Below are 26441 nucleotides of genomic sequence, written 5' to 3'. Positions count from 1 at the left end.
TGGAATTCTCTGCCCGTTGAGGTGGTGGAGGCTGCCTCGCTAAATATTTTTAAGACGCGGGTTGATGGGTTTTTGATAAGCGAGGGGATTAAGGGTTATGGGGAGAGGGCGGGAATGTGGAACTGAGCCACGACAGATCAGCCATGATCTTATTGAATGGCGGGGCAGGCTCGAAGGGCTAGATGGCCTACTCCTGCTCCTATTTCTTATGTTCTTATACTACCTCAATAGACAGGTTCACATCAAACGTCCTTTTTGCCACCGTAATTCTGTCCTTGACTAACAATGCCACACCTCCCCCTCTTCTACCACCTTCTCTGCTCTGACTGAAACATCTGAACCCCGGAACCTGCAACAACCATTCCTGTCCCTGCTCTATCCATGTCTCTGAAATGTCTATTGAGGTGGTATGGGCTGAGATTCGAAACAGGAAAGGAGAGGTCACCCTGTTGGGAGTTTTTTTTATAGGCCTCCAAAAAGTTCCAGAGATGTAGAGGAAAGGATTGCAAAGATGATTCTGGATAGGTGCAAAAGTAACAGGGTAGTTGTTATGGGGGACTTTAACTTTACAAAGATCTATTGGAAACGCTATAGTTCAAGCACATTAGAGGGGTCAGTTTTTGTCCAATGTGTTCAGGAAGGTTTCATGACACAGTATGTAGATAGGCCAACAAGAGGTGAGGCTACATTGGATTTGGTACTGGGTAATGAACCAGACCAGGTGTTAGACTTGGAGGTAGGTGAGCACTTTGCTGATCGTGATCACAATTTGGTTACGTTTACCTTAGTGATGGAAAGGGATAGGCATATACCGAAGGGCAGAAGTTATAGCTGGGGGAAAAGTAATTATGAGGCTATAAGGTGAGATTTAGGATACATAGCGTGGAGGAGGAAATTGCAGGGGCTGGGAACATCTGAAATGTGGAGCTTATTCAAGGAGCAGCTACTGCAAGTCCTTGATAAATATGTACCTGTCAGGCAGGGAGGAAGTGGTCGAGCGAGGGAACCGTGGTGTACTAAAGAAGTTGAATCTCTGGTGAAGAGGAAGAAGGAGGCTTACGTAAAGATGAGGTGTGAAGGCTCAGTTAGGGCACTGAAGAGTTATAAATTAGCCAGGAAGGAGCTAAAGACAGAGTTAAGAAGAGCTAGAAGAGGACATGAGAAGACTTTGGCGGATAGGATCAAGGAGAATCCTAAAGCTTTCTACAGGTATGTCAAGAATAAAAGATTGGTTAGGGCAAGATTAGGCCAGTCAGAGACAGCAGTGGGAAGTTGTGTGTGGAGCCTGAAGAGATAGGAGAGGCACTGAATGAGTATTTTTCATCGGTATTCACGCAGGAAAAAAATCAGTGTAGTCGAGGAGAATACTGCGATACCAGGTTGTAGACTAGACTGGATTGAGGTACATAAGGAGGAGGTGTTAGCAATTCTTGAGAGTATGAAAATAGATAAATCCCCTGGGCCGGATGGGATTTACCCTAGGATTCTCTAGGAGGCTAGGGGGGAGATTGCAGAGCCTTTGGCTTTGATCTTCATGTCGTCATTGGCTACAGGTATAGTGCCGGAAGACTGGAGGATAGTACATGTTGTCCCCTTGTTCAAGATGGGGAGTAGAGACCATCTTGGGAATTACAGGCTGGTGAGCCTTACTTCTGTTGTGGGCAAAGTTTTGGAAAGAATTATAAGGGATAGGATTTATAATCATCTAGAGAGAAATAAATTGATTAGGGATAGTCAACACGGTTTTGTGAAGGGTAGGTCATGCCTCACAAAGCTTATCGAGTTCTTTGAAAAGGTGACCAAAGAGGTGGATAAGGGTAAGGCAGTTGACATGGTGTATATGGATTTTAGCAAAGCGTTTGATAAGGTTCCCCATGGCAGGCTACGGCAGAAAATGCAGATGCATGATATTGAGGGTGATTTAGCAGTTTGGATCAGGAATTGGCTAGCTGATAGAAGACAGAGGGTGGTGGTTGATGGGAAATATTCAACCTGGAGTTCAGTTACAAGTGGTGTACCTCAAGGATCTGTTTTGAGGCCACTGCTGTTTGTCATTTTTATAAATGACCTAGATGAGGGTGTAGAAGGATGGGTTAGTAAATTTACTGACGACACCAAATTCAGAGGAGTTGTAGACAGCAAGGATGGATGTTACAGTTTGCAGAGGGACATAGATAAGCTGCAGAGCTGGGCCGAGAGGTGGCAAATGGAGTTTAATGTGGAAAAGCGAGAGGGGATTCACTTTGGTAAGGGTAACAGGAGTACAGAATATAGGGCTAATGGAAAAGCTCTTAGTAGTGTTGACGAGCAGAGAGATCTCAGGGTATATGTGCATAGCTCCCTGAAAGTTGGCACCCAGGTTGATAAGGTTGTTAAGAAGGCGTACGGTGTGTTAGCCTTTATTGGTAGAGGGATTGAATTTCGGAGCCCTGAGATCATGTTACAACTGTACAAAACTCTGGTGCGGCCGCACTTGAAGTATTGCGCACAGTTCAGGTCATCGCATTATAAGAAAGATGTGGAGGCATTGGAAAGGGTGCAGAGGAGGTATACCAGGATGTTGTCTGGTATGGTGGGAAGGTCTTACAAGAAAAGGCTGAGGGACTTGAGGTTATTTTCATTAGAGAGAAGGAGGTTACGAGGTGACCTAATTGAGGCATACAAGATGATCAGAGGATTGGATAGGGTGGACAGTGAGAGCCTTTTTCCTCGGATGGTGATGGCTAACACGAGGGGACATAGCTTTAAATTACGGGGTGGTAGTTATAGGACGGATGTCAGAGGTAGGTTCTTTACTCAGAGGGTAGTAAGGGCGTGGAATGCCCTGCCTGCACCGGTTGTGGACTCGCCAATCTTAAAGGCTTTCAAATGGTCAGTGGACAGGCATTTGGATAACATGGGTTTAGGTTAGAGGATCATTAGATTGGTTCCACTGGTCGGCGCAACATCGAGGGCCGAGGGGCCTGTACTGCGCTGTAATGTTCTATGTTCTAAGGTTACAAGAAAGAGATATAAAAGTGTCTAGAGGGACAATTTTTTTTTTTTTACACAGAGGGTGGTGAGTGTCTGGAACAAACTGCCAGAGATAGTAGTAGAGGTGGGTACAATTTTGTCTTTTAAAAAGCATTTAGACAGTTGCATGGGAAGAAAGCTACAGACGGATATAGGCCAAATGCAGGCAATTGGGTCTAGCTTAGGGGCTTAAAAAAACAGGCGGCATGGACAAGTTGGGCCAAAGGGCCTGTTTCCATGCTGTAAACCTCCATGGCTATCTGGTTTATAACGTTGCTCAAAAAAGTAGCAAGTCTGACGATTAGCAGCATTTGAAGATTTAGCAAAGACGATCCAAGAAGCTAATAAAAAAAATTGGAGAATAGATCATGAAAGCAAAACAGCAAGAAACATAAAAAACAGACCTGAAAACTTCTATTGGTATGTAAAACAGGAAAAGATAAGCAAAGTCCATTATAGGCAGAGGCAAGGGAATTTATAATCATAGAATCTACAGTGCAGAAGGAAGCTGTTTGGCCCATCAAGCCTGCACCAACAACAATCCCACCTAGGTCCTATTCCCCTAACTCCACATATTTACCCAAAAGTGTAAGGAAAACAACTGAATGGGGAAAATCAAAAATGCTTAATAAACATGACCTAATGGTATTATCGCTATTGATATCACTAGTGCTATTAATCCAGAAACTTAGTTAATGTTCTGAGGACCTGTGCTTGAACTCAGTAAGAAATATGTGGAATCAAGAATCTACTGATGACCACGAAACCGCTGTCGATTGTTGGAAAAACCTATCCGGTTCACTAATGTCCTTCAGGGGAGGAAATCTGCCATCCTTAACCTGGTCAGGCCCATGTATGACTCCAGAATCACAGCAATGTGGTTGACTCTCAACTACCCTCCAAGGGCAACTAGGGAAGAACAATAAATGCTCGCAGGCCAGCCCGCCTATGTCCCACAAATGAATAAAAAAAACATATGCCCAGTCAGAATGACACTGAAAAATTTGTTTTGCTAAACTACTATACAAGGACAAAACTTTGTACATAAACATCCTACAGTGTCGAAGACAGAGACTTCATATCTATAAGAGAACATACGAAAAGTTTCTGCTTTCTTATAGTCCCCACACAAGCTAAAGATTGAGGCACCACAAAAGGTGCAGCCTATGGTGAGTCCGATTCATAGAATCCCCACAGTGCAGAAGGAGGCTATTCGGCCTACCGAATCTGTACTGACCACAATTCCACCCAGGCTTTATTCCCATAATCCCACAATTTATCCTGCTAATTTCCTGACACCAGGGTCAATTTAGCATGGCCAATCAACCTAACTCGCACATCTTTGGACTGTGGGAGGAAACCAGGGCAGCCAGAGGAAACCTACGCAGACACAAGGAGAATGTGTAAACTCCACACAGTCAGTGACCTGAGGCTGGAATTGAACCTGGGTCCCTGATGCTGTGAGGCAGCAGTGCTAACCACTGTGTCACCATGCTAGCCCTTAAAGCTCTTTATTATGAGCATAGGCTTTAACATATTTACTTTGGGTAAACACACAAAAGAAAATCAGAGAGTTTTTTTCTTTAGATGAACATAGATTAGAATAATTCAATTAGATAACTTTTTAAAAATGATCAGAGATATCATCTTATAAATTCACTATAGGGTTAGACTAGGTGCTAATTTCGTAAGAGGGCAATCGCCCCTCAAAACGTGCTGCCGAGGACAGATGAACGAGGACTGGTTATAACTCTTTAAGAGGGGGCTTCTTAGAGAAGACAATATAACCGGTTATGGGGTCAATTTCTTATTACATGTGATTATGCTGTGTTATGGAATACCGCAGTCTGTGGAACTTGCTCAGTTTATGGAGAATAGGGAAATGTCAGAGAAGCTAAATAATTACTTTGTGTCTGTCTTAATGGAGAAATATACAAAAACAACTCAGAAATCTAAGTTGCAGGGCTATGGACCACGAACAGAAAAATGGGATTAGAAAGAGCACCTGGGTGTCTTTGGATCAGCATTCTCAAGACTGAACTCATCCTTCACGCCTGCAACTATAAGTCAGATAGCTGATTTTTTACTTCCTCTGATTTCTCCCAAGCAATCAGGTTGGAATGATGCATTTCCTATTTCCTGGACCTCAAAATCACTGGATATATATTCTAGCTTTTTTCTCTTGAATTTAGTTTTAGATAGGCAAAACTGTTTAAAATGTCTGGTCTTGCCACAGAAAGGATTCGGCTCCTCCAGCCAGACAATCTTCAAGGCAATATTGTCTGTTGGTGCTGCATCTGAAACATTTTTAACATCAGTGGATGAGTTCTACCCGCCTCTTTAGCAGTTTTGGCAAGGTTTTTTTGCAGACTTTTCAGTGGGCAGAGCTCACATACTGGATCGACCCCTCCTAAGCCTCAGCGTCTCCGCTGATTACATTTCAAATCTGCTGTTGCAGCTCTGCCTGACTTGGAAGCTGCTCGGCCTTCTCTAAAATCAAATTCTCTGTGGACTGCAAAAGACTCAATAGTGCAGTTATTAATTAACTTGTGCTTTAAGGCTCTGTAACCACAAGTACTTGTCAAGCGTTAGTAAAGAAATCAATAGATTCACCACCCTTTAGCTCCACTAGTTGAATCTTGCTTTTTCAATGATTAAATTCTTCTCAGGGCTGAAGTACTTATCAAAGCATTCCACATAACCTCACTGTGAAATGCTGTGGTCTCCTCAAAGTTTTATCACAACAGGATAACAACTACTTTGGTGTTAACTGAATATGAAAGGATACCAAGCTTATTTTCTGTGCTTCCAATTGAAAACCTGAAGCAGTTCAGAAATTTTGAACCTCTTCTGCATAGTTTGTCATTGTCCTTGCTGTGGACCCTCAATGTGTTGTAAAGACCATGGATGGAATAATGGATATTCAATAGATGTCAATATGTTGTTCACCTCACTGCCCTTACCGTTTGATTTTATACTTTTTCGTCATTGCGTTGCCAATCTGTTTCAAGGTCTTCATGGGTTACTAATCTGTGGCCTCAATTTCTTAAACTATGGCCTTCAGCCCTGCCTCTATGTTTTGAAGACTTGAGATAGTCAGTATATATATTTTCTTGAAACTATTTATTAAGAACTATTCAGAAGACCTCAGGGTAAACACATGGTTTCCAGCACACAGACTGCTCTATGAATTGCTCTCTTGAAGCATCTTAATTATCTGGCTCTGATGCCATGTATAGAGTATCATTAACATCACTGTCTCATTAACATAATCATTAACCCTCTACTATACACAATGGGCCTGTATTCTCTAGAGTTTAGAAAAATGCAAGGTTATCTCATTGGGACAAACAAAATTCTTGGAAGTATGACACAGAGCAGATGCAGAAGGTATGTTTCACCTGGCTGGGGTTTTAGAACCATGATGAATAGTCCGGAAAATCATTTAGGACTAAGATGATGAGGAATTTCTTCACTCAAAACTCTGGCGCAAACCTTTGTCTCTTCTTTGGACACAGGTGAGGTCCCAGAAGACTGGAGGGTAGCAAATGTGGTACCGCTGTTTAAAAAAGGTAGTAGGGATAACCCTGGAAATTATAGACCGGTGAGTTTGACATTGGTGGTAGGGAAATTAATGGAAAAAATACTTAGGGGTAGGATGTATGAGCATTTGGAGCGTTGCGATCTGATTAGGGATACGCAACATGGCTTTGTTAGAGGGAGGTCTTGCCTTACGAATCTGGTGGAATTCTTTGAGGAGGTGACAAAAACGGTTGACGATGGGAGAGCTGTTGATGTCATCTATATGGATTTCAGTAAGGCGTTTGACAAAGTCCCTCATGGTAGGCTGGTAGAAAAGGTTAAGGCGCATGGGATACGAGGTCAGGTAGCTAGGTGGATTGAGAACTGGCTGGGCAATAGGAGACAGAGGGTAGTTGTGGAGGGGACCTTTTCGGGCTGGAGGCCAGTGACCAGTGGTGTGCCGCAGGGCTCAGTACTGGGACCTCTCCTCTTTGTAGTATACATAAACGACTTGGAAGAGAGCGTAGGTGGTGTGATCAGCAAGTTTGCGGATGACACCAAGATGGCAGGGTTGGCGGGTGCTGAAGTGGAATGTCAGGTGATACAACAGGATATAGATAGGTTGGTGCATTGGGCAGATAGAATTTAATCCTGACAAATGCGAGGTGATGCATTTTGGAAGGAATAATGCAGAGAGGAGCTATGTGATAAAAGGTAGACCGATTAGGAGTATAGAAATAGAGGGACCTGGGAGTGCAGGTTCACAAATCCATGAAGGTTGAGACACAAGTGGAGAAGGTTGTTAGGAAGGCTTATGGAATGCTAGCCTTTATAGGAAGGGGTATAGAGTATAAAAGCTGCCGTCTAATGCTTCAGTTGTATAGAACGTTGGTTAGACCGCATTTGAAGTACTGCGTCCAGTTCTGGTCACCTTACTACCGGAAGGACGTGGAGTCTCTGGAGAGAGTTCAGAGGAGGTTCACCAGGATGTTGCCTGGCATGGAGGGGCTGGGTTAAGAGGAAAGGTTGGAGAAACTGGGACTTTTCTCCTTGGAAAGACGGAGATTGAGGGGGGACATGATAGAGGTATATAAGATACTGAAGGGAATAGATAGAGTCAATAGTGAGAGACTGCTCCCTAGACTGGGTACAAATACGAGAGGTCATGATTTAAGGGTGAGGGGGGAGAGGTATAATTTGGATGTGAGAGGAAGGTTCTTTACGCAGAGAGTTGTGGGGGTATGGAACGCGCTACCGAGTAGGGTGGTGGAGGCAGGAACGTTGGACTCGTTTAAGGTTCAGTTAGACAGACACGAGTGAAACGAGGATGGAGGGTTATAGTAGGGGGTATTAAATAAGGTCAGAACCTCGGGAGACACCGGAAATGCAGATTTGTAAATTAACGTTTTTGTCTTTTTATTCCGCAGGTGGAGGTCCACCTCGTTGTCAAACGAGGGGCATGCACACGGTGGGTCGTGCGTGGGCTGCTCTTGGAGGTTCCGGGAGTGGCCTAGTACTTCGTGTCGGTGTTTGTGCTTGATCCTGGACCGGTAGACGGGCGCCGCAACAGCTCGGTGACTAGCACTGCTAGCTGTGCAGATACATGGATTTGGGCCTGTGTCTGTGGGAGTTTGTGCATTCTCCCTGTGGTTGCGTGGGTTTCCTCCGGGCGCTCCGGTTTCCTCCCACACCCCAAAGATGTGCTCTTAGGCTGATTGGTTTTACCAAATTGACACTATTCTCCCCTGAATCTGGCTAAGTTAGGGGTTGCATTCGTAGACACGCAGGGTAGAATAGGTGTAGGGTGATGCGGCAGCGCGGGCTCGTTGGGCCGAAGGGCCTGTTTCCCGTGCTGGGTTGTTCTTTGTTCATACCATAAGCTTTCTTCGCAACCTTCTCCACCCGTGTTGCACTTGCACTCCCAGGTCCCTCTGCATTTTTATACTCTTAATAGGTCTACCCTTTATCATATAACTCCCCTCTACATTATTCCTTCCAAAATGCCTCACCTTGCATTTATCAGGATTAAATTCCATCTGCCATTTATCTGCCCAATATACCAGCCTATCTATATCCTGCTGTGTCACCTGACACTCCTCCTCACTGTCCGCCAATCCTGCCATCTTTGTGTCATCTGCAAACTTGCTGATCACACCACATATGCCCTCTTACAAGTCATTTATATATATTACGAATAGAAGAGGTCCCAGTACTGAGCCCTGCGGCTCACCACTAGTGACAGGCCTCCAGCTAGAAAAGGACCCTTCCACTATTACTCTCTGTCTCCTGTTACCTAGCCAGTTCTCAATCCATCTAGATACCTGTCCTTGTATCCCACGAGCCTTAACCTTTTCAACCAACCTACCATGAGGGACTTTGTCAAACACCTTACTGAAATCCACATAGATGACATCAACGGCTTGTCCATTGTCGACTGTTTTTGTCACCTCCTCAAAATATTCTACCAGATTCGTAAGGCAAGACCTCCCCTTAACAAAGCCATGCTGCGTATCCCTAATCAGATCGCAATGCTCTAAGTGCTCATATATCCTATCCCTAAGAATTTTTTCCAACAACTTTCCTACCACTGACGTCAAACTCACCGGCCTATAGTTACTAGGGTTATCCCTCCTACCCTTTTTAAACAGCGGTACCATGTTCGCTATCCTCCAGTCCTCTGGGACCTCACCTGTGTCCAAAGAAGAGACAAAGATTTGCGTCAGAGGCCCAGCAATTTCATCTCTCGCCTCCCTAAGCAGCCTGGGATAAATGCCATCAGGCCCTGGAGGTTTATCAGTTTTTATGCTGCCTAAAAACCCTAATGCTTCCTCCCTCGTAATGGATATTTCCTTCAACAGGCCTACAGCTCCCTCTAAGGCACCAAGCCCCCCTCCTTCGTGAATACTGACGCAAAGTATTCATTCAGGATCTCCCCCATTCCCTCAGACTCTAAGCACAGTTCCCCTCCTCCATCCCTAAGAGGACCGATTTTCCCGCTAACCATCCTTTTGTTCCTAACATAGGAGTAAAATGTCTTTGTATTTTCCTTAATCCTAAGCGCCAAAGCCATTTCATGCCCCCTTTTCGCCCTTCTAACTCCCCTATTCAGCTCCCTCCTACTCTCTCTATATTCCTCCAGCACTCTCTCCGTTCCCAGTTGCTTAGACCTAACATATGCCTCTCTCTTCCTGAACGAGTCCTCAATATCCCCTGTAATCCACGGCTCTCTAATCCTACCTTTCCCACCCTTCCTCTTAACCGGCACATGTCTTTCCTGCAACCTTTTCAGTTTTCCCTTGAAAGCCTCCCACTTGCCTAACGTGGACTTACCCGCAAACAACCTCTCCCAATCAGTATCCATAAGCTCATGCCTAATCCGGCTGTAACTTGCCTTCCCCCAGTTTAGCACCCTCCCCCTCGGACAGCACTCATCTTTTTCCATTATTATCCTAAAGTAGACAGAATTATGGTCACTGTTAGCCACATGTTCACCTACTGCAACCTCAACCACCTGACCTGGCTCATTACCCAAAACTAAATCCAGTATAGCCTCCTCCCTAGTCGGGCTAGTTACATACTGCTCCAAAGACCCTTCCAGTCCACATTTTACAAATTCCTCCCCATCCAAACCCCCAGCTTGAGGCACATAAGAACATAAGAAATAGGAGCAGGAGTAGGCCATCTAGCCCTTCGAGCCTGTCCTGCCATTCGATAAGATCATGGCTGATCTGTCGTGGCTCAGTTCCACTTTCCCACCTTCTCCCCATAACCCTTAATCCCTTTGCCTATCAAAAACCTATCTACCCACATCTTAAATATATTTAGCAAGGCAGCCTCCACCACTTCAACGGGCAGAGAATTCCAGAGATTCACCACCCTTTGAGTGAAGAAGTTCCTCCTCAACTCCATTCTAAACTGCCCCCCTCCCTTATCTTGAGGCTGTGCCCTCTAGTCCTGCTGTCCTTTCTGAGCAGAAAGAGCCTCTCCACCTCCATCCTGTCCATCCCATTCATCATCTTATATGTCTCAATGAGATCTCCACTCATTCTTCTAAACTCTAACGAGTACAAGCCTAGTTTATTCAGCCTCTCCTCATAGTTCAACACCCTAAACTCTGGTATCAGCCTAGTAAACCTCCTCCGCACTCCCTCCAAGGCCAAAATATCCTTGCGTAAGTGCGGCAACCAAAACTGCACACAGTACTCCAGCTGCGGCCTCACCAGTGCCCTGTACAGTTGCAGCAAGACCTCCCTACTTTTATATTCAATCCCCCTCGCTATGAAGGCAAGCATCCCATTCGCCTTCCTGACCACCTGCTGCACCTGCAGGCTGGGTTTTTGCGACTCATGCACAAGGACCCCGAGGTCCCTCTGCACCGTAGCATGCTGCAGCTTTTCGCCATGTAAGTAGTAGTCCTTCCTACCATTATTCCTACCAAAGTGGACAACCTCACACTTGCCAACATTAAATTCCATTTGCCAGTTCCTGGCCCATTCGCCCAGCCTATCTAGATCCTTCTGCAGACTTTCCACACCCTCCGCACAATTTGCCGTTCCACCAATCTTGGTGTCATCAGCAAATTTCAACACCATACACTCGGTTCCCTCCTCCAGATCATCTATATAAATGGTAAATAGCTGAGGCCCCAGCACCGACCCCTGGGACACTCCACTAGTCACCAACCGCCAATCCGAATAGCACCCACTCTCTGCCTCCTATTTGACAGCCAATCCCTTATCCACGCTAACACCCTACCCCCAACTCCATGCCCCCTAACCTTCTGTAATAACCTCTTGTGCGGCACCTTATCAAACGTATTCTGAAAATCAAGAAACACCACATCCACCGGCTCTCCTCTATCCACCGCCCTAGGCACATCCTCATAGAACTCCAATAAATTTGTCAGACACGACTTCCCCTTAATGAAACCGTGCTGCGTCTGCTCTGTCAAATAATTCTCCTCAAGATGCCTCGCTATTTTCTCCTTGATCACGGATTCGAGCATTTTACCTACAACAGACGTTAAACTAACCAGCCTATAATTCCCTGCCTTTTGCCTGCTACCCTTCTTAAACAACGGCATAACATTAGCCGTTTTCCAATCTTCCGGCACTTCCCCAGCACCTTCCAATCCATCCCAGGAAGATTAAAATCTCCCACTACAACAACCCTAGTCTTTCTGCACCTATCCAAAATGTCTTTACATATGCCTTCTTCCACTGCCTGTGGGCTGTTGGGTGGCCTATAGTACAGCCCTAGCATAGTAATCGCTCCCTTCCTATTCCTCAACTCCACCCACAACGACTCAATCCCTAACTCCTCTATATTATCCTCCCTCTGCACCGGGTCTGTACAAACTGGGTCTGTATTCGGAGTTTAGAAGGCTGAGGGGGGATCTTATAGAGACGTATAATATAATGAAGGGGATAGATAGGGTAGAGTTAGAGAGATTCTTCCCGCTCAGAAAGGTTGGCAGGACTATCAAGTTGCAAGTGGTATAGAACATAGCCCACTTGACCTATAATTTACCACAATGCAGTTTTCTGTGCTTAAACATTAATTTTATCCAAGCTAAGACTAAACCTTCTATCCCATGGGACTCAAACCTATTCAGCCATAAAAGGCAACATCCAATGAACTCCCTCAATCAATCGTCTCTGTTACCCAATCAAAATATTCAATTAGTCAAGTACACTATGAATGTATAAGGAATGGTTGCTAAAACCTTACTACAACTAGAGCATAAGACATAGGAGCAGAATTAGGCTGATATTTTTCTTATCCCCATAACCCCTGATCCCCTTATTAACCAAGAACCTATCTATCGCAGTCTTAAAGACATTCAATGACTTGGCCTCCACAGCCTTCTGCGGCGAAGAGTTCCACAGATTCACCACTCTCTGGCTGAAGAAATTCCCCATCATCCCTGTTTTAAAGGATCGTCCCTTCAGCCTGAGGTTCTGCCCTCTCGTTCTAGCTTTTCCTACTAGTGGAAACATCCTCTCCACATCCACTCTATCCAGGCTTTGCAGTATTCTCTAAGTTTCAACAAGATCCCCCCTCATCTTTCTAAACTCCGAGTACAGACCCAGAATCCTCAATTGTTCCTCATACGACAAACTGAAGTTAAATTATCAGGCCTGTCGTCACTTGGAATGCCCTTGCATCCTTTTCTTTAAACATGTGTGACATTAAATATTCTCCAGCCTTCTAGCATCTCCCCCATGTACTAAGGGAATGTTGGAAGATTATGGTAAGCCCTTCTACTCTGTCATCCTATTTCTCTGAGCAATCTGGTATGTAAGCTATACAGATCAGCTATCATAAGAACGTAAGAAATAGGAGCAGGAGTAGGCCATCTAGCCCTTCGAGCCTGCCCCGCCGTTCAATAAGATCATGGCTGATCTGAAGTGGATTAATTCCACTTTCCCACTTTCTCCCCTATATTATCTCCTCTATATTATCCTCCCTCTGCACCGGGTCTGTACTCGTTGGAGTTTAGAAGGTTGAGGGGGGATCTTATAGAGACGTATAAGATAATGAAGGGGATGGATAGGGTAGAGGTTCTTCCCGCTTAGAAAGGTTGGCAGGACAATCAAGTCGCAAGTGGTATTGAACATAGCCCTTAATTCCCCTGTCTATCAGAAACCTATCTAGCCGTGACTTAAATATATTCAGCGAGGTAGCCTCCGCCACTACAGTAGCATGCTGCAGCTTTTTGCATTTTAAATAATAATCCCTCCTACTATTATTTCTGCCGAAGTGGATAACCTCACACTTGCTAACATTATAAGTGGATAACCTCACACTTGCTAACATTATACTCCATCTGCCAGGTCCTCGCCCACTCAGTCAGCCTATCCAGCTCTCTCTGCAGACTTTCCACACCCTCCACACAATTTGCTTTTCCACTCATCTTCGTGTCATCAGCAAATTTTGTCACCCTACACTCAGCCCCCTCCTCCAGATCATCTATATAAATGGTAAACAATTGAGGCCCCAGCACCTATCTTATCAAGTCTGAGCATAGTTAGATTTTCCAGTACATCTTGCCTATCAATTTCGACTCCAACATTATCTTCATAAACTCTATTTCCACCAATAGTTTGTCAGCATCCTCTTCCTTAAGCAAATTACTCATTATTCTAGGCTTTCCCTGTGCTTCTGTGCATATTTCACCTGCTGTGTTGTAAATAAGCACCACTCCATCTCTAACTACTCATTTACTATTTTCAAACCGGGAGAAGATTTTTGGGTTCCCCTGTACGTGAACTGATATATTCTATTTGCTCTTTGTCCTTACTGGCAGCAAATTCCAGCTTCTTAATTAACTCACTGTGCAACTGTCACAAGCAAGCAGCTTGTTTAGCACTGATTTACTGTGTTAAGTTAAATGCTCGCCAAACTTAACTAAAAATTCGATAAAAACCCTTAAAATTCCCTCACCAAATTCTGAGGTTATTACTCTACAGAGGCAGTAGGTCATTAATCTGTCAGTAGTACTATCGCATAATTCTGTAGTCAATAACTAAATCAGTTGAACATCTATAAACTCTACTCCTTGCCAAGTTAACCTGAAAGAAATTATGAAAATCCTTACCTTTACGAATGTCGCACAGAGTTTTCCGATAATTTATTCATTTTCAACTTCATAAAAACACCTGCATAAGCCTCCAGTGAAAACCTTATTCATGTTTTTGCTCCTTTATTTAATTTCTCAACAACCTCAGCACTGGCAGCCAAATTCCATTGCCCCATGTTCTGCTGCTTGTGTTCAGCTCCTACTTCTGTCTTCTTTATATTGCATGGGGTGATCTTTGACATTAAAATAAATGTAGAATCCCAACAGTGGAGGAGTGGCCATTCAGCCCATCAAGCCTGCACTGACAACAATCCCACCTAGGTGTTCCACGTATTTAGCCTGTATTAAGCCCCACTGACCGATATAGGGCAAGCTCCATATTCTCGAAAGCTACAAAGTTAAACGTGACTTCTCACTTCCTAATTCTTCCAAACTTCTATATAAACAATTCCCTGCTAGCTATACATCTCTCCAATCCATACCATTTCTCTTAATTTAATCTTGTCCTCCATAATTTACTTTCCTCTTGGGATAGTTTTCCGAAGCAAAACTACTTTAAGCAAGCAGACAACTGTACAAGAGCAGTTGGGAATCCAAACAACATCATATGAGGCAATGCCTGACCGTTGTACTTCCCACTTGATGTTTATCTGATGAATTGGTTTTTTAAATATGAAGTATTTCAATACTTCCCAAGTTTTTACTTCAGGGCCTCAATATGTCCCAGAAACTTAGGCTCCAGTTGGATACTCTTTTCTCCACAGCCAGATCTGCCATTTTTCCAATAAAATCTACCCTTTAATGCTTTAAGCTGAAATACAGAGGCAAAAAATTAAGCAAATGGGGGAGTGGCAAGGATGCAAATAAGTCAGCACACAATCAGCAGCAGGCATTATTAGAAAAGAGTGGAAGCAGGAGTTTCAAAAGTTAGCAAATTTTGTGAAAGGTCACTGATCTGAAACGTTAAATGCTTCTTTCTCCACAGACGCTGCCAGACTTGCTCAGAATTTCCAACATCTACTATATTTTGCTTTTATATTACAATGATTTTGGTTACCATTTGTTTCCTGTCTTGAATGGCAACAATAGTGCATAGTATCAAAAGTTTTATAATCCAGAACCATAAACGCATTTCCTAACTGTGCTCATTATCTCTGGATCCATTTTGCTCACCAGTTTTATTTTTAACATGGCCACAAGAAACTTGGCAACAACAACTTGCAATTATATAAAAGGCATCAACCTGAAATGTATTTCAGAGGGGAAGAATTAACTAAAAAAGGCAAGTTTATTGCAAATCAAACGGTTCTTTTGTAAAATTTCAGATGTTTTTACATTCAACATTAAGAGAAAGGTCAACACAATGTTTTCACAACCGCAAATTACCACTCCTTGCATTGGCTACTTGTAAAAAGTCTGACAACACCAGGTTTTAGTCCAACCTATTTATTTGATAATATACTCGCAAGCTTTCGGGTTAGCCCCTTCGTCAGGTGAATGGAGAGTTCTGGCCTCAGACAGAGCATATAAAGCACAGACAGTTTAGAGATTACTGATTAGAATGCGAATCCTTACACCTAACCTGCTGTTCAAGACCTGAAGTGGCTGATAATGTGAGTGGAAGGAGCACTGATCACAGTTTAAAGAGATGTGTATTGTCTCCAGACAGTACAGTAAGTGAGGTTTTGCAAACCCAGGCAAGTCACGGGGGTTACAGATAGTGCGACATGAACCCAAGATCCCTGTTGAGACCACTCACATTATCAGCCACTTCAGGTCTTGAACAGCAGGTTAGGTGTAAGGATTCGCATTCTAATCAGTAATCTCTAAACTGCCTGTGCTTTATATGCTCTGTCTGAGGCCAGAACTCTCCATTCACCTGACGAAGGGGCTAACCCGAAAGCTTGTGAGTATATTATCAAATAAATAGGTTGGACTAAAACCTGGTGTTGTCAGACTTTTTACTGTGTTTACGCCAGTCCAACGCCGGCATACCCACATCTTGGCTACTTGTGGCAGAGCGGTGAGGTTAGCACAACTTTTCATGTCAGAACTCAGCTAAAACAGCATGCTAATTATGTGCTCACTAAACTTTTAAATTTCTGACTGCCATTCTATTATCGTTTTCATCCCAACTCAAAGAGGTTTACAGCATGGAAACAAGCCTTTCAGCCCAACTTGTCCGTGCTACCCTTTTTTAAGCCCCTAAGTTACTCCCAATTGTCCGCATTTGGCCCATACCCATCTTACCCATGTAACTATCTAAATGCTTTTTAAATTATAAAATTGTCCCCGCCTCTACTACTACCTCTGGCAGCTTGTTCCAGACACTCATCACCCTGTGTGAAAAAATTGCCCTCCTGGACACTTTTGTATCTCGCTCTCTCATCTTAAACTATGCCCTCTAGTTTTAGACTCCCCTACCTTTGGGAAAAGATATTGACTATCTACCTTGTTATTTTATAGGCCTCTATAAGGTCACCTCTCAGCTTCCTACGCTCCAGAGAGAAAAGTCCCAGTCTATTCAGCCTCTCCATAACTCAATCCATGAAGTCCTGGGAGCATCCTAATAAATCTTTTCTGCACTCTTTCTAGTTTGATAATATCCTTTCTATAATAGGGTGATCAGAATTGCACACAGTATTCCAAGTGTGGCTTTACCAATGTCTTGTACAACTTCAACAAGACATCCCAACTCCTGTATTCAATGTTCTGACCGACGAAACCAAGTCTGTCGAATGCCTTCTTCACAACTCAGTCCACCTGTAGCTCCACATTCAAGGAGCTATGAACACGTACCCTTAGATTTCTTTGCTCTGTAACTCTCCCCAGTGCCCTATCATTAACTAAGTGCTGCCCTGGTTTAATCTACCAAAATGCGTCACCTCACTTTTGTCTAAATTAAACGTCATCTGCTATTCGTCAGCCCATTGGCCCAATTAATCAAGAACCTGTTGCAATTGGAGATAACTTTCTTCACTGTCCACTATACCACCAATCTTGGTGTTGTTATCTGCAAACTTACTAACCATGTCCCCATATTTTCACCCAGATTATTAATATAAATGACAAATAACAGTGGGCCCAGCACTGATCCCTGAGGCACATGGCTGGTCACAGGCCTCCAGGTTGAAAAATAACTCTCTACAACCACCCTCTGACTTCTGTCAAGAAGCCAATTTTGTATACATTTAGTTACCTCACCCTGGATCCTGTGAGATTTAACTTCATGCAACAAACTAAACCTCGTCAAAGGCCTTGCTGAAGTCCACGTAGACAACATCAACTCCACTGCCCCCATCTACCTTCTTGATTACCCCTTCAAACAACTCATCAAATTTGTCAGACATGATTTTCCACTCACAAAGCCACGCTGCCTGTCCCTAATCAGTCTTTGCGTCTCCAAATGCCTGTAGATCCTGTCACTCGAAAGACTTGCAACAATTTACCCACCACAGATGTGAGGCTCACTGGTTGTAGTTCCCAGGCTTTTCCCTGCAGCCCTTTTTTAAACAACGGCACAACATTTGCCACCCTCCAATCTTCGGGCATCTCACCCGTGACTATCAATGGTTCAAACATCTTGGCTAGGGCACCTGCAATTTGCTCCCTAGCCTTCCACAATGTCCTGGGATATACTTCAACAGGTCCCAGGGATTTAGCAATTTGAAGTGCTTTAAGACTTCCAGCACCTCCTTCTCTGTAATATGTACACTCCTCAAGATATCATTATTTATTTCCCCAAGTTCCCTAACATCCATGCTTTTCTCAACAGTAAATACTGATGAGAAATATTCATTTAGGATCTCACCCATCTCTTGTGGATCCACACATAGATGGCCTTGTTGATCCTTAAGAGGCCCTGCTCTCTTGCTTGTTACCCTTTTGCCCTTTATATATTTGTAGAAGCTCTTTGGATTCTCCTTTGCCTTATCTGCCAAAACAATCTCGTGTCTGCTTTTTGCCCTCCTGATTTCTCTCTTAACACTACTCCTACACCCCCTATACTCTTCAAGAGATTCAATGAATAGCAAGTGAATAGCAAAGCAGCATTTGGAGGATAGGTTGTGGCGAGGCTGTGTGCAAAATTGATCAAATCTGGCCTTTGACCATCAAGCCTCACCCCAAATCCTTCAGCCCAAGTTCTACATTCAGAATGCAAAAATTTCAGGATTTATTTTTAAAGCACATACTGCTCAAATTTAACACTTTTATGTACTTGAAACTTAAGCAGCTTTGATGCTTACTGCCTGAACCAGATTTGAACCCAACTCTCAGTAGTAAGTTAACATTCTCTCTCACATGCCATCCATTTCCTCATTACATATGTTTCACATTAAGATGCCACATTTCCTATATTTTCCAATTTCCTTTAAATAGGTTTCCTACCTTAGTCTCTGCAAATGCTTCAACGTTTAAGGATTAATACATTTGGAATCCATAAAAGATATTTGTGATGATGCCTGAAATTAAAAAGAAAATTTATAACCACTCCTAATCTTCCAATGATATTTAGTCATGTAAACTGTAGCACGAATAAAAATTTCCCACAGCTTTGCAGAAGTAGATTTTAAAAATTGACTCAGCAGAAAACAGGAAAAATAAATGCAACTTATTTTGAAAAACAAAACTCAATTTATTTTAAAAATCAGATAATCTTACTGAACAGACCAGTCAGTCCATCATACTTGTGTTGACTCTTCGAAATAACCCCTGTTATTTCCCTGTAGTCCTGCCATTTCTTTCCTTTTAAAGCAGGTAACAAACTCCTGTTTTAGCGTTATCACTGAATTTGCTTCCAGCACCTAATTTCAGAGCATTCCAGATCTGCTGTGTAAACATAATTTCATCTCTTCTCCTCATTCTTCGGTTTAAATGTGTCCTCTAATATTACCCTCCTGCCTAGTGGAGAAACCTTCCCCATTACTCTATCAAAGTTGTGAGATATTTGAAAATTTACATATCTCCCCATAACGTCAATCTTTATTTCTCTAGCCTCTTTACTGACGTCTCATCCCTGGTTATTATTACAATAAGTCTCACTCTATGGTTTTAAATTATGCAGATACAGGACAATGATATAAAAAAAGAAAAATCTACAGCTTCAAACAAAGTATTAAAACTGAATTCTGTCATGTACATTTAACTACCTCACGTTAAAATTTATCAAGCGTTTGACATCATTGCCAAAATGTTTCCAAGAAGTAGACACACTAACTGAATCCAAAACAGTGACTTATAAATGGTTTAGCATAACCTTCTTGCTTTTGAACTCTAAGCAGCCTCATCATTCTCCTATCACCTCAGTAATAGGAGACTTATTGAGAATGATTCAGCAAAGGCAAAAAGATAATATGAACGTAATTTCTGGTTTTATTTGCTCAAAAGCATCATCAGCCAACAGTGCATTCACATTTTATAGTGAGGATATGGGGTGTCACTGTAAAAGCACTACAGTTTCCACTTTGGATTGACATCAACATCATGTACTGCCATATCAAGTCTGACAGGGTAAGAAGTCTCACGACACCAGGTTAAAGTCCAATGGGTTTATTTGGTAGCAAAGGCCACTAGCTTTCGGAACACTGCTCCTTCACCAGGTAAGTGGGAGTTCTGTTCACAAACAGGGCATATAAAGACACAGAGTCAACTTACAAAATAATAGTTGAAATGCGAGCCTTTACAGGTAATCAAGTCTTAGAGGTACAGATAATGTGAGTGGAGAGAGTTAAGCAAAGGTTAAAGAGATGTATATTGTCTCCAGCCAGGAGAGTTAGTGAGATTTTGCAAACCCAGGCAAGTCGTGGGGGTTACAGATAGTGTGACATGAACCCAAAATCTCGATTGAGGCCGTCCTCACGTACGCGGAACTTGGTTATCTTTGGGTAAACGTTCTCCAAGGCAGCCTTCACGACATACGACAGTGCAGAGTAGCTGAGCAGAGACTGACAGCCAAGTTCCACATACATGAGGACAGCCTCAACCGGGATCTTGGGTTCATGTCACACTATCTGTAACCTCCACGACTTGCGTGGACTTGCAAAATCTCACTAACTGTCTGCAGACAACACACATCTCTTTAACCCGTGCTTAACACTCTCTCCACTCACACTGTCTGTACCTTTAAGACTTGATTACCTGTAAAGACTCACATTCCAATCATTATTCTGTGAATTGAGTTTGTGTCTTTATATGCCCTGTTTGTGAACAGAACTCCTGCTTACCTGATGAAGGAGCAGTGCTCTGAAACTTGTGCTACAAATAAACCTGTTGAACTTTAACCTGGTGTTGAGAGACTTCTTACTGTGTTTACCCCAGTCCAACACCGGCATCTCCAACAAGCATCGACTCAAACAAGCATCATAAAGCAAGATTAGGGAGAGCATCCTTACGCTGCCCAGCGTGGATAGAGGATTGGCTGTCTAATAGGAAGCAGAGAGTTGGTATCAATGGGTGCTATTCTGGTTGGCGGTTGGTGACTAGTGGAGTGCTGCAGGGATCGGTGCTGGGGCCTCAACTATTTCCCATTTATATAGATGATCTGGAGGAGGGGACTGAGTGTAGGGTGATGAAATTTGCTGATGACACGAAGATGAGTGGAAAAGCAAATTGTGTGGAGGATGTGGAAAGTCTGCAGAGAGATCTGGATAGGCTGAGCGAGTGGGCGAGGACCTGGCAGATGGAGTATAATGTTAGCAAGTGTGAGGTTATCCACTTTGGCAGAAATAATAGTAGGAGGGATATTATTTAAAAGGCAAAAAACTGCAGCACGCTACGGTGCAGAGGGACCTGGGGGACCTTGTGCACGAGTCGCAAAAACCCAGTCTGCAGGTGCAGCTGGTGATCAAGAAGGCGAATGGAATGTTGGCCTTTATAGCGAGGGGGATAGAATATAACAGTAGGGAGGTCTTGCTACAACTGTACAGGGTACTGGTAAGGCCGTAGCTGGAGTACTGTGTGCAGTTTCGGTCGCCACACTTGCGGAAGGATATATTGGCCTTGGAGGGAGTGCAGAGGAGGATCACTAGGCTGATACCAGAGATGAAGGGGTTGGACTATGAAGAGAGACTAAATAGACTAGGTCCGTACGCGTTGGAGTTTAGAAGGATGAGGGGGAATCTTATAGAGATGTATAAGATAATGAAGGGGATGGATAGGGTAGAGGTAGAGAGATTCTTCCCGCTCAGAAAGGATAGCAGGACTAGAGGGCGCAGCCTCAAGGTAAGTGGGGGGTCAGTTTGGATCAGGGTTGAGGAGGAACTTCTTCACTCAAAGGGTGGTGAATCTCTGGAGTTCTCTGCCTGTTGAAGTAGTGGAGGCTACCTCGCTAAATATATTTAAGCCACGGGTAGATAGGTTTTTGATAGACAGGGGAAATTAAGGGTTATGGAGAGAAAGCGGGAAAGTGGAGCTGATCCACTTCAGATCAGCCATCATCTTATTGAATGGCAGGGCAGGCTCGAAGGGCTAGATGGCCTACTCCTGCTCCTATTTCTTATGTTCTTACGTTCTTAAATTATTTTATTTTTCACGCCATTATAGATCGAAATTTCAGATATATTGCCAAATTGTACCAAAATATAAATCCCTACAACAAAATGGTAGCCAAATCTCACACAAATTCCTTAAACCCATCAGGAAGAGGGGCTTTCATCTAAGCAACAGTAACAATTCGACTGGAATACCATATTTGAATTCAGATCAGATTCATAAATTACTGATAAAACTATGCACCAAAATGTGGGGCAAACATTAGATTTTTGCCCTAATGTGTTCTTCAAAGCAATTCCAAATGAAGGAGGGAATTTATTTTTACTACCTGTAGAAAAACATTACATTCTGAAAAGCTCTACATATCATGCGCAGCCAATCTGCACAGAGATCTCACATTTAAAATTGAAATTGCATGCAGGCTACAATTGTAGCACAGATAGGAGAACATTCATTATGGCAACACTGAAATTATGGAATTAAGACTATTTGAATGCACTTTCTAGAAAATTAGGTCTCATTAAGCAGGAAATTGCGAGGCATCTTGAAGGGAATTGCTTGATAGGGCGGACGCAACACGGTTTCATTAAAGGGAAGTCGTGTCTGACAAATTTACTGGAGTTCTATGAGGATGTGTCTAGGGCAGTGGATAGAGGAGAGCCGGTGGATGTGGTCTTTCTGGATTTTCAGAAGGCGTTTGACAAGGTACCTCACAAGAGGTTATTGCAGAAGGTCAGGGGACATGGAGTTGGGGGTAGGGTGTTAGCGTGGATAGAGGATTGGTTGTCAAATAGGAGGCAGAGAGTGGGGGTCAATGGGTGCTATTCGGATTGGCGGATGGTGACTAGTGGGGTGCCCCAGGGGTCGGTGCTGGGGCCTCAGCTATTTACCATTTATATAGATGATCTGGAGGAGGGAACCGAGTGCAGGGTGTCGAAATTTGCTGATGACACCAAGATTGGGGGAACGGCAAATTGTGCGGAGGGTGTGGAGAGTCTGCAGAAGGATCTAGATAGGCTGGGCGAATGGGCCAGGAAATGGCAAATGGAATTTAATGTTGGCAAGTGTGAGGTGGTCCACTTTGGTAGGAAGAATGGTAGGAAGGACTATTACTTACGGGGCGAAAAACTGCAGCAGGCGACGGTGCAGAGGGACCTCGGGGTCCTTGTGCATGAATCGCAAAAACCCAGCTTGCAGGTGCAGCAGGTGGTCAGGAAGGCGAATGGGATGCTGGCCTTCATAGCGAGGGGGATTGAATATAAAAGTAGGGAGGTCTTGCTGCAGCTGTATAGGGCATTGGTGAGGCCGCAGCTGGAGTACTGTGTGCAGTTTTGGGCGCCGCACCTGCGCAAGGATATTTTGGCCCTGGAGGGAGTGCAGAGGAGGTTTACTAGGCTGATACCGGAGTTGAGGGGATTGAGCTATGAGGAGAGGCTGAATAAACTAGGCTTGTACTCGTTAGAGTTTAGAAGAATGAGGGGAGATCTCATTGAGACGTATAAGATGATGAATGGGATGGATAGGATAGAGGTGGAGAGACTCTTCCCGCTCAAAAAAGACAGTAGGACTAGGGGGCACAGCCTCAAGATAAAGGGGAGGCGGTTTAGAACGGAGTTGAGGAGGAACTTCTTCACTCAAAGGGTGGTGAATCTCTGGAATTCTCTGCCCGTTGAAGTGGTGGAGGCTGCCTCGCTAAATATTTTTAAGAAGCGGGTTGATGGGTTTTTGATAAGAGAAGGGATTAAGGGTTATGGGGAGAGGGCGGGAAAGTGGAACTGAGCCACGACAGATCAGCCATGATCTTATTGAATGGCGGGGCAGGCTCGAAGGGCTAGATGGCCTACTCCTGCTCCTATTTCTTATGTTATGTTCTTGTGTTCTTATTAGGCTTCATACCAATTTTAAGCCTTCACAATCCTAAAGTTCAGCATCAACGAAAAACCGGAAGTGCTACAAACTATTTCTAATTTGTCATATGGATACACCAAAGTAATGCAACAAAAGATTACAGCTGTACCAGATCAATGAGCTTGTCTGGAAATATCATTACAATAAAAGATTTTGAATTTTGAACATCAATGAGACTGAATATTTAGCTCATTTAAACAATATACAATCATGGCAGCTTTGCTCCATGGCATCATTCTTGTCCGAGCCAAGAAATTGTTGGTTCACGTTCCACTGCAAAACATGATCCATATTGTCACTGGACTGGCACTGCGAGCGCTCATCTTGTTAGGTTTTTTTTAGATAAGACATCAAACTATGATCCTTAGTGAGTATTTAGATAGATTGAATCATGCAATGGCCTCTATTACAAGAGAAAAGTTCGCCTGACGTGCTGAGAGGTAAGTAGGCCTTCAATTACTATCAAACAAAAATTAGATTAACTGGTCATTTATCTAAATTTCTGTGGTGGGGCCATTCTACTGATGCTCACATTTAACTTTCTTCATGAAATTCAAAACTCCCTACAACTCAACTGTTTCAAAGCCTTCACACAACTTATTCCACAACTTCAATAATAAAGTCCGCAAAAAACATCCCCGCCTGAAAGTTAAACAATTGGGAATTCTAAGCAAACATAGGACGCTTGTCAGACCCCACTTGGAGTACTGTGCGCAGTTCTGGTCGCCTCACTACAGGAAGGATGTGGAAGCTATTGAGAGGGTGCAGAGGAGATTTACAAGGATGTTGCCTGGATTGGGAGGCATGCCTTATGAAGATAGGTTGAAGGAGCTAGGTCTCTTCTCCATGGAGAGACAAAGGTTGACCTGATAGAGGTTTATAAAATGTTGAGAAGAATAGATAGGGTGGATTCTCGGAGGCCATTTCCCAGGGCTGAAATGGTTGCTACAAGAGGACACAGGTTTAAGGTGCTGGGAAGCAAGTACAAAGGAGATGTTAGGGGTAAGTTTTTCACTCAGAGGGTGGTGAGTGAGTGGAATCGGCTGCTGTCGGTAGTGGTAGAGGCGAACTCGCTGGAGCCTTATAAAAGACTTCTGCATGAGTGTATGGGATCTAATGTCATTGGAAGTTACAGATAGTTCTATGGCTTGGTAGGTATAGATGTGATCAGCACAACTTGTGGGCCGAAGGGTCGGTTTGTGCTGTAGTGTTCTATGTTCTATAAGCAAAATAAAGATGCAGATTAAAATTGTCTGGAAAGAAGTATGATGTTCCTATTAGGGAAATTATGAGGGTGGAAATCAATGAATTGCACACCACGAAATCATTACAAATGACCCTGCTATGCACAATCTGGATGATCAATGTGAATACTGAATTCAACTTTAACAGGTCAATTGCCAGTACAGAGGGGTGGGACAGTTCCAATGAAAGCAGCTACAAACCAGAGTTCAGTAAATCAGTGGGACACATCTTTAAATGCAAATGAAGCTGAAGGGACTTCATATAGCGGGAGATGGGAGGAAGGAAAGCCGAGTTAACATACATTGCTATAAAAACAGCAAAAAAAGGGCCAAAGGCCGGAAGGTGTCATTTAAAACATCAAAACAAGGATGTGAAGATGCCAGCATTGGACTGGGGAGGGGCAGTAAGAAGTCTCACAACACCAGGTTAACGTCCAACAGGTTTATCTAGCATCAAGCTTTCGGAGCTCTGCTCCTTCACCAGGTGAGTGGGCCATTCACCTGCTCAAGAAGCAGAGCTCTGAAAGTGTTTACTCCTGTAACACAAAGGCCAAAGCAATAAACAATACTCAAGAGGGGCCTTGATGTTACAGAGCAACAACATAACATGATCTAATTTAGATGAAATGTCATTGCAAAGCAACCCAATACCAGAATTTCATAGATTATTTCAAAAATGGATGTATCCACTTCTGGATCTCTTATGTACGAGAAATGAGAACAAGTACTTTATGCTCCTTTCCAAGAACTGCTTGGCTGGATCTGAAGTACACCATCAAGGTTAAACAAGGTTGCAAAATGTTGCAACCAAGTTTATTTCCCTTTTTTCAAAATCCACCTCTATCTCTGAGCCAGAAGCTCCCAGTCGAGTCTCACTCCAGGACTTGGTGGCCAAGAAATTTGTTCATAATGAAAAAAGGTTGAGCATCAAAACTTTCAAATCCTTAAAAAATACAATAATAGGTGGCAAGAATGAGAGATTTCTGGTCAGCCATGTGATCGAAAGAATTGGAGGCCTCTACCATGGATAGTCATAGCTCCAGGATTACAACATGTAAAAGTATACGTCATCACATCAAATCAGACTCTTGGCTGGACGGCCAGTGTAAATCAGACTGGTGCCAACAGCATACAGTTTGATGCCTATGCCAGTTGGGGTGGCTTTAGCACCTAACTCTTTGCCCTTCCCAGTGAAAGTCGTGGGTTTAAGCTGCCTTCACACAGGGAAGAAGATAACATGCGAGTGTCACTTGCAGCACCAGCATCTGTTACCCATCCTTAAATAACCTTCAAGAAGGTGGCATTGTGCAGTCGTCTTGAATAACCGCACTCCGTCTGGTGCAGTACTCCTACAGAATTGTTAGGAAGAGAATTGCCAAATTTTAACCTATCAACTGTCCAGGAATGGCAATATAGTTCTAAGAACATAAGAAATAGGAGCAGGAGTAGGCCATCCAGCCCTTCGAGCCTGCCCCGCCAATCAACAAGATCATGGCTGATCTGAAGTGGCTCAGTTCCACTTTCCCGCCTTCTCCCCATAACCCTTAATCCCCTTGCCTATCAAAAACCTATCTACCCGCATCTTAAATATATTTAGCGAGGTAGCCTCAACCACTTCAACGGGCAGAGAATTCCAGAGATTCACCACCCTTTGAGTGAAGAAGTTCCTCCTCAACTCCGTT

General features: G+C 43.5%; 1 protein-coding gene across 3 annotated transcripts in view; it reads right to left on the bottom strand.

Moving 5' to 3' along the window:
• The window catches only part of ptpra (protein tyrosine phosphatase receptor type A), a 257679-nt gene that overhangs the window by 161037 nt on the left and 70201 nt on the right, over nucleotides 1–26441 (bottom strand). For all 3 annotated transcript variants that reach the window (XM_080196539.1, XM_080196648.1, XM_080196610.1), the window contains exon 2: nucleotides 18506–18579. The gene's annotated coding sequence lies outside the window, so the exon portion shown is untranslated. The remainder of the gene's footprint in view (nucleotides 1–18505; nucleotides 18580–26441) is intronic.

Source organism: Carcharhinus amblyrhynchos, chromosome 1, assembly GCF_965287045.1.
Source record: "Carcharhinus amblyrhynchos chromosome 1, sCarAmb.v2.hapA, whole genome shotgun sequence".
NCBI classification, from domain to species: domain Eukaryota; kingdom Metazoa; phylum Chordata; class Chondrichthyes; order Carcharhiniformes; family Carcharhinidae; genus Carcharhinus; species Carcharhinus amblyrhynchos.
This window is presented reverse-complemented; position numbering and strand designations above follow the sequence as displayed.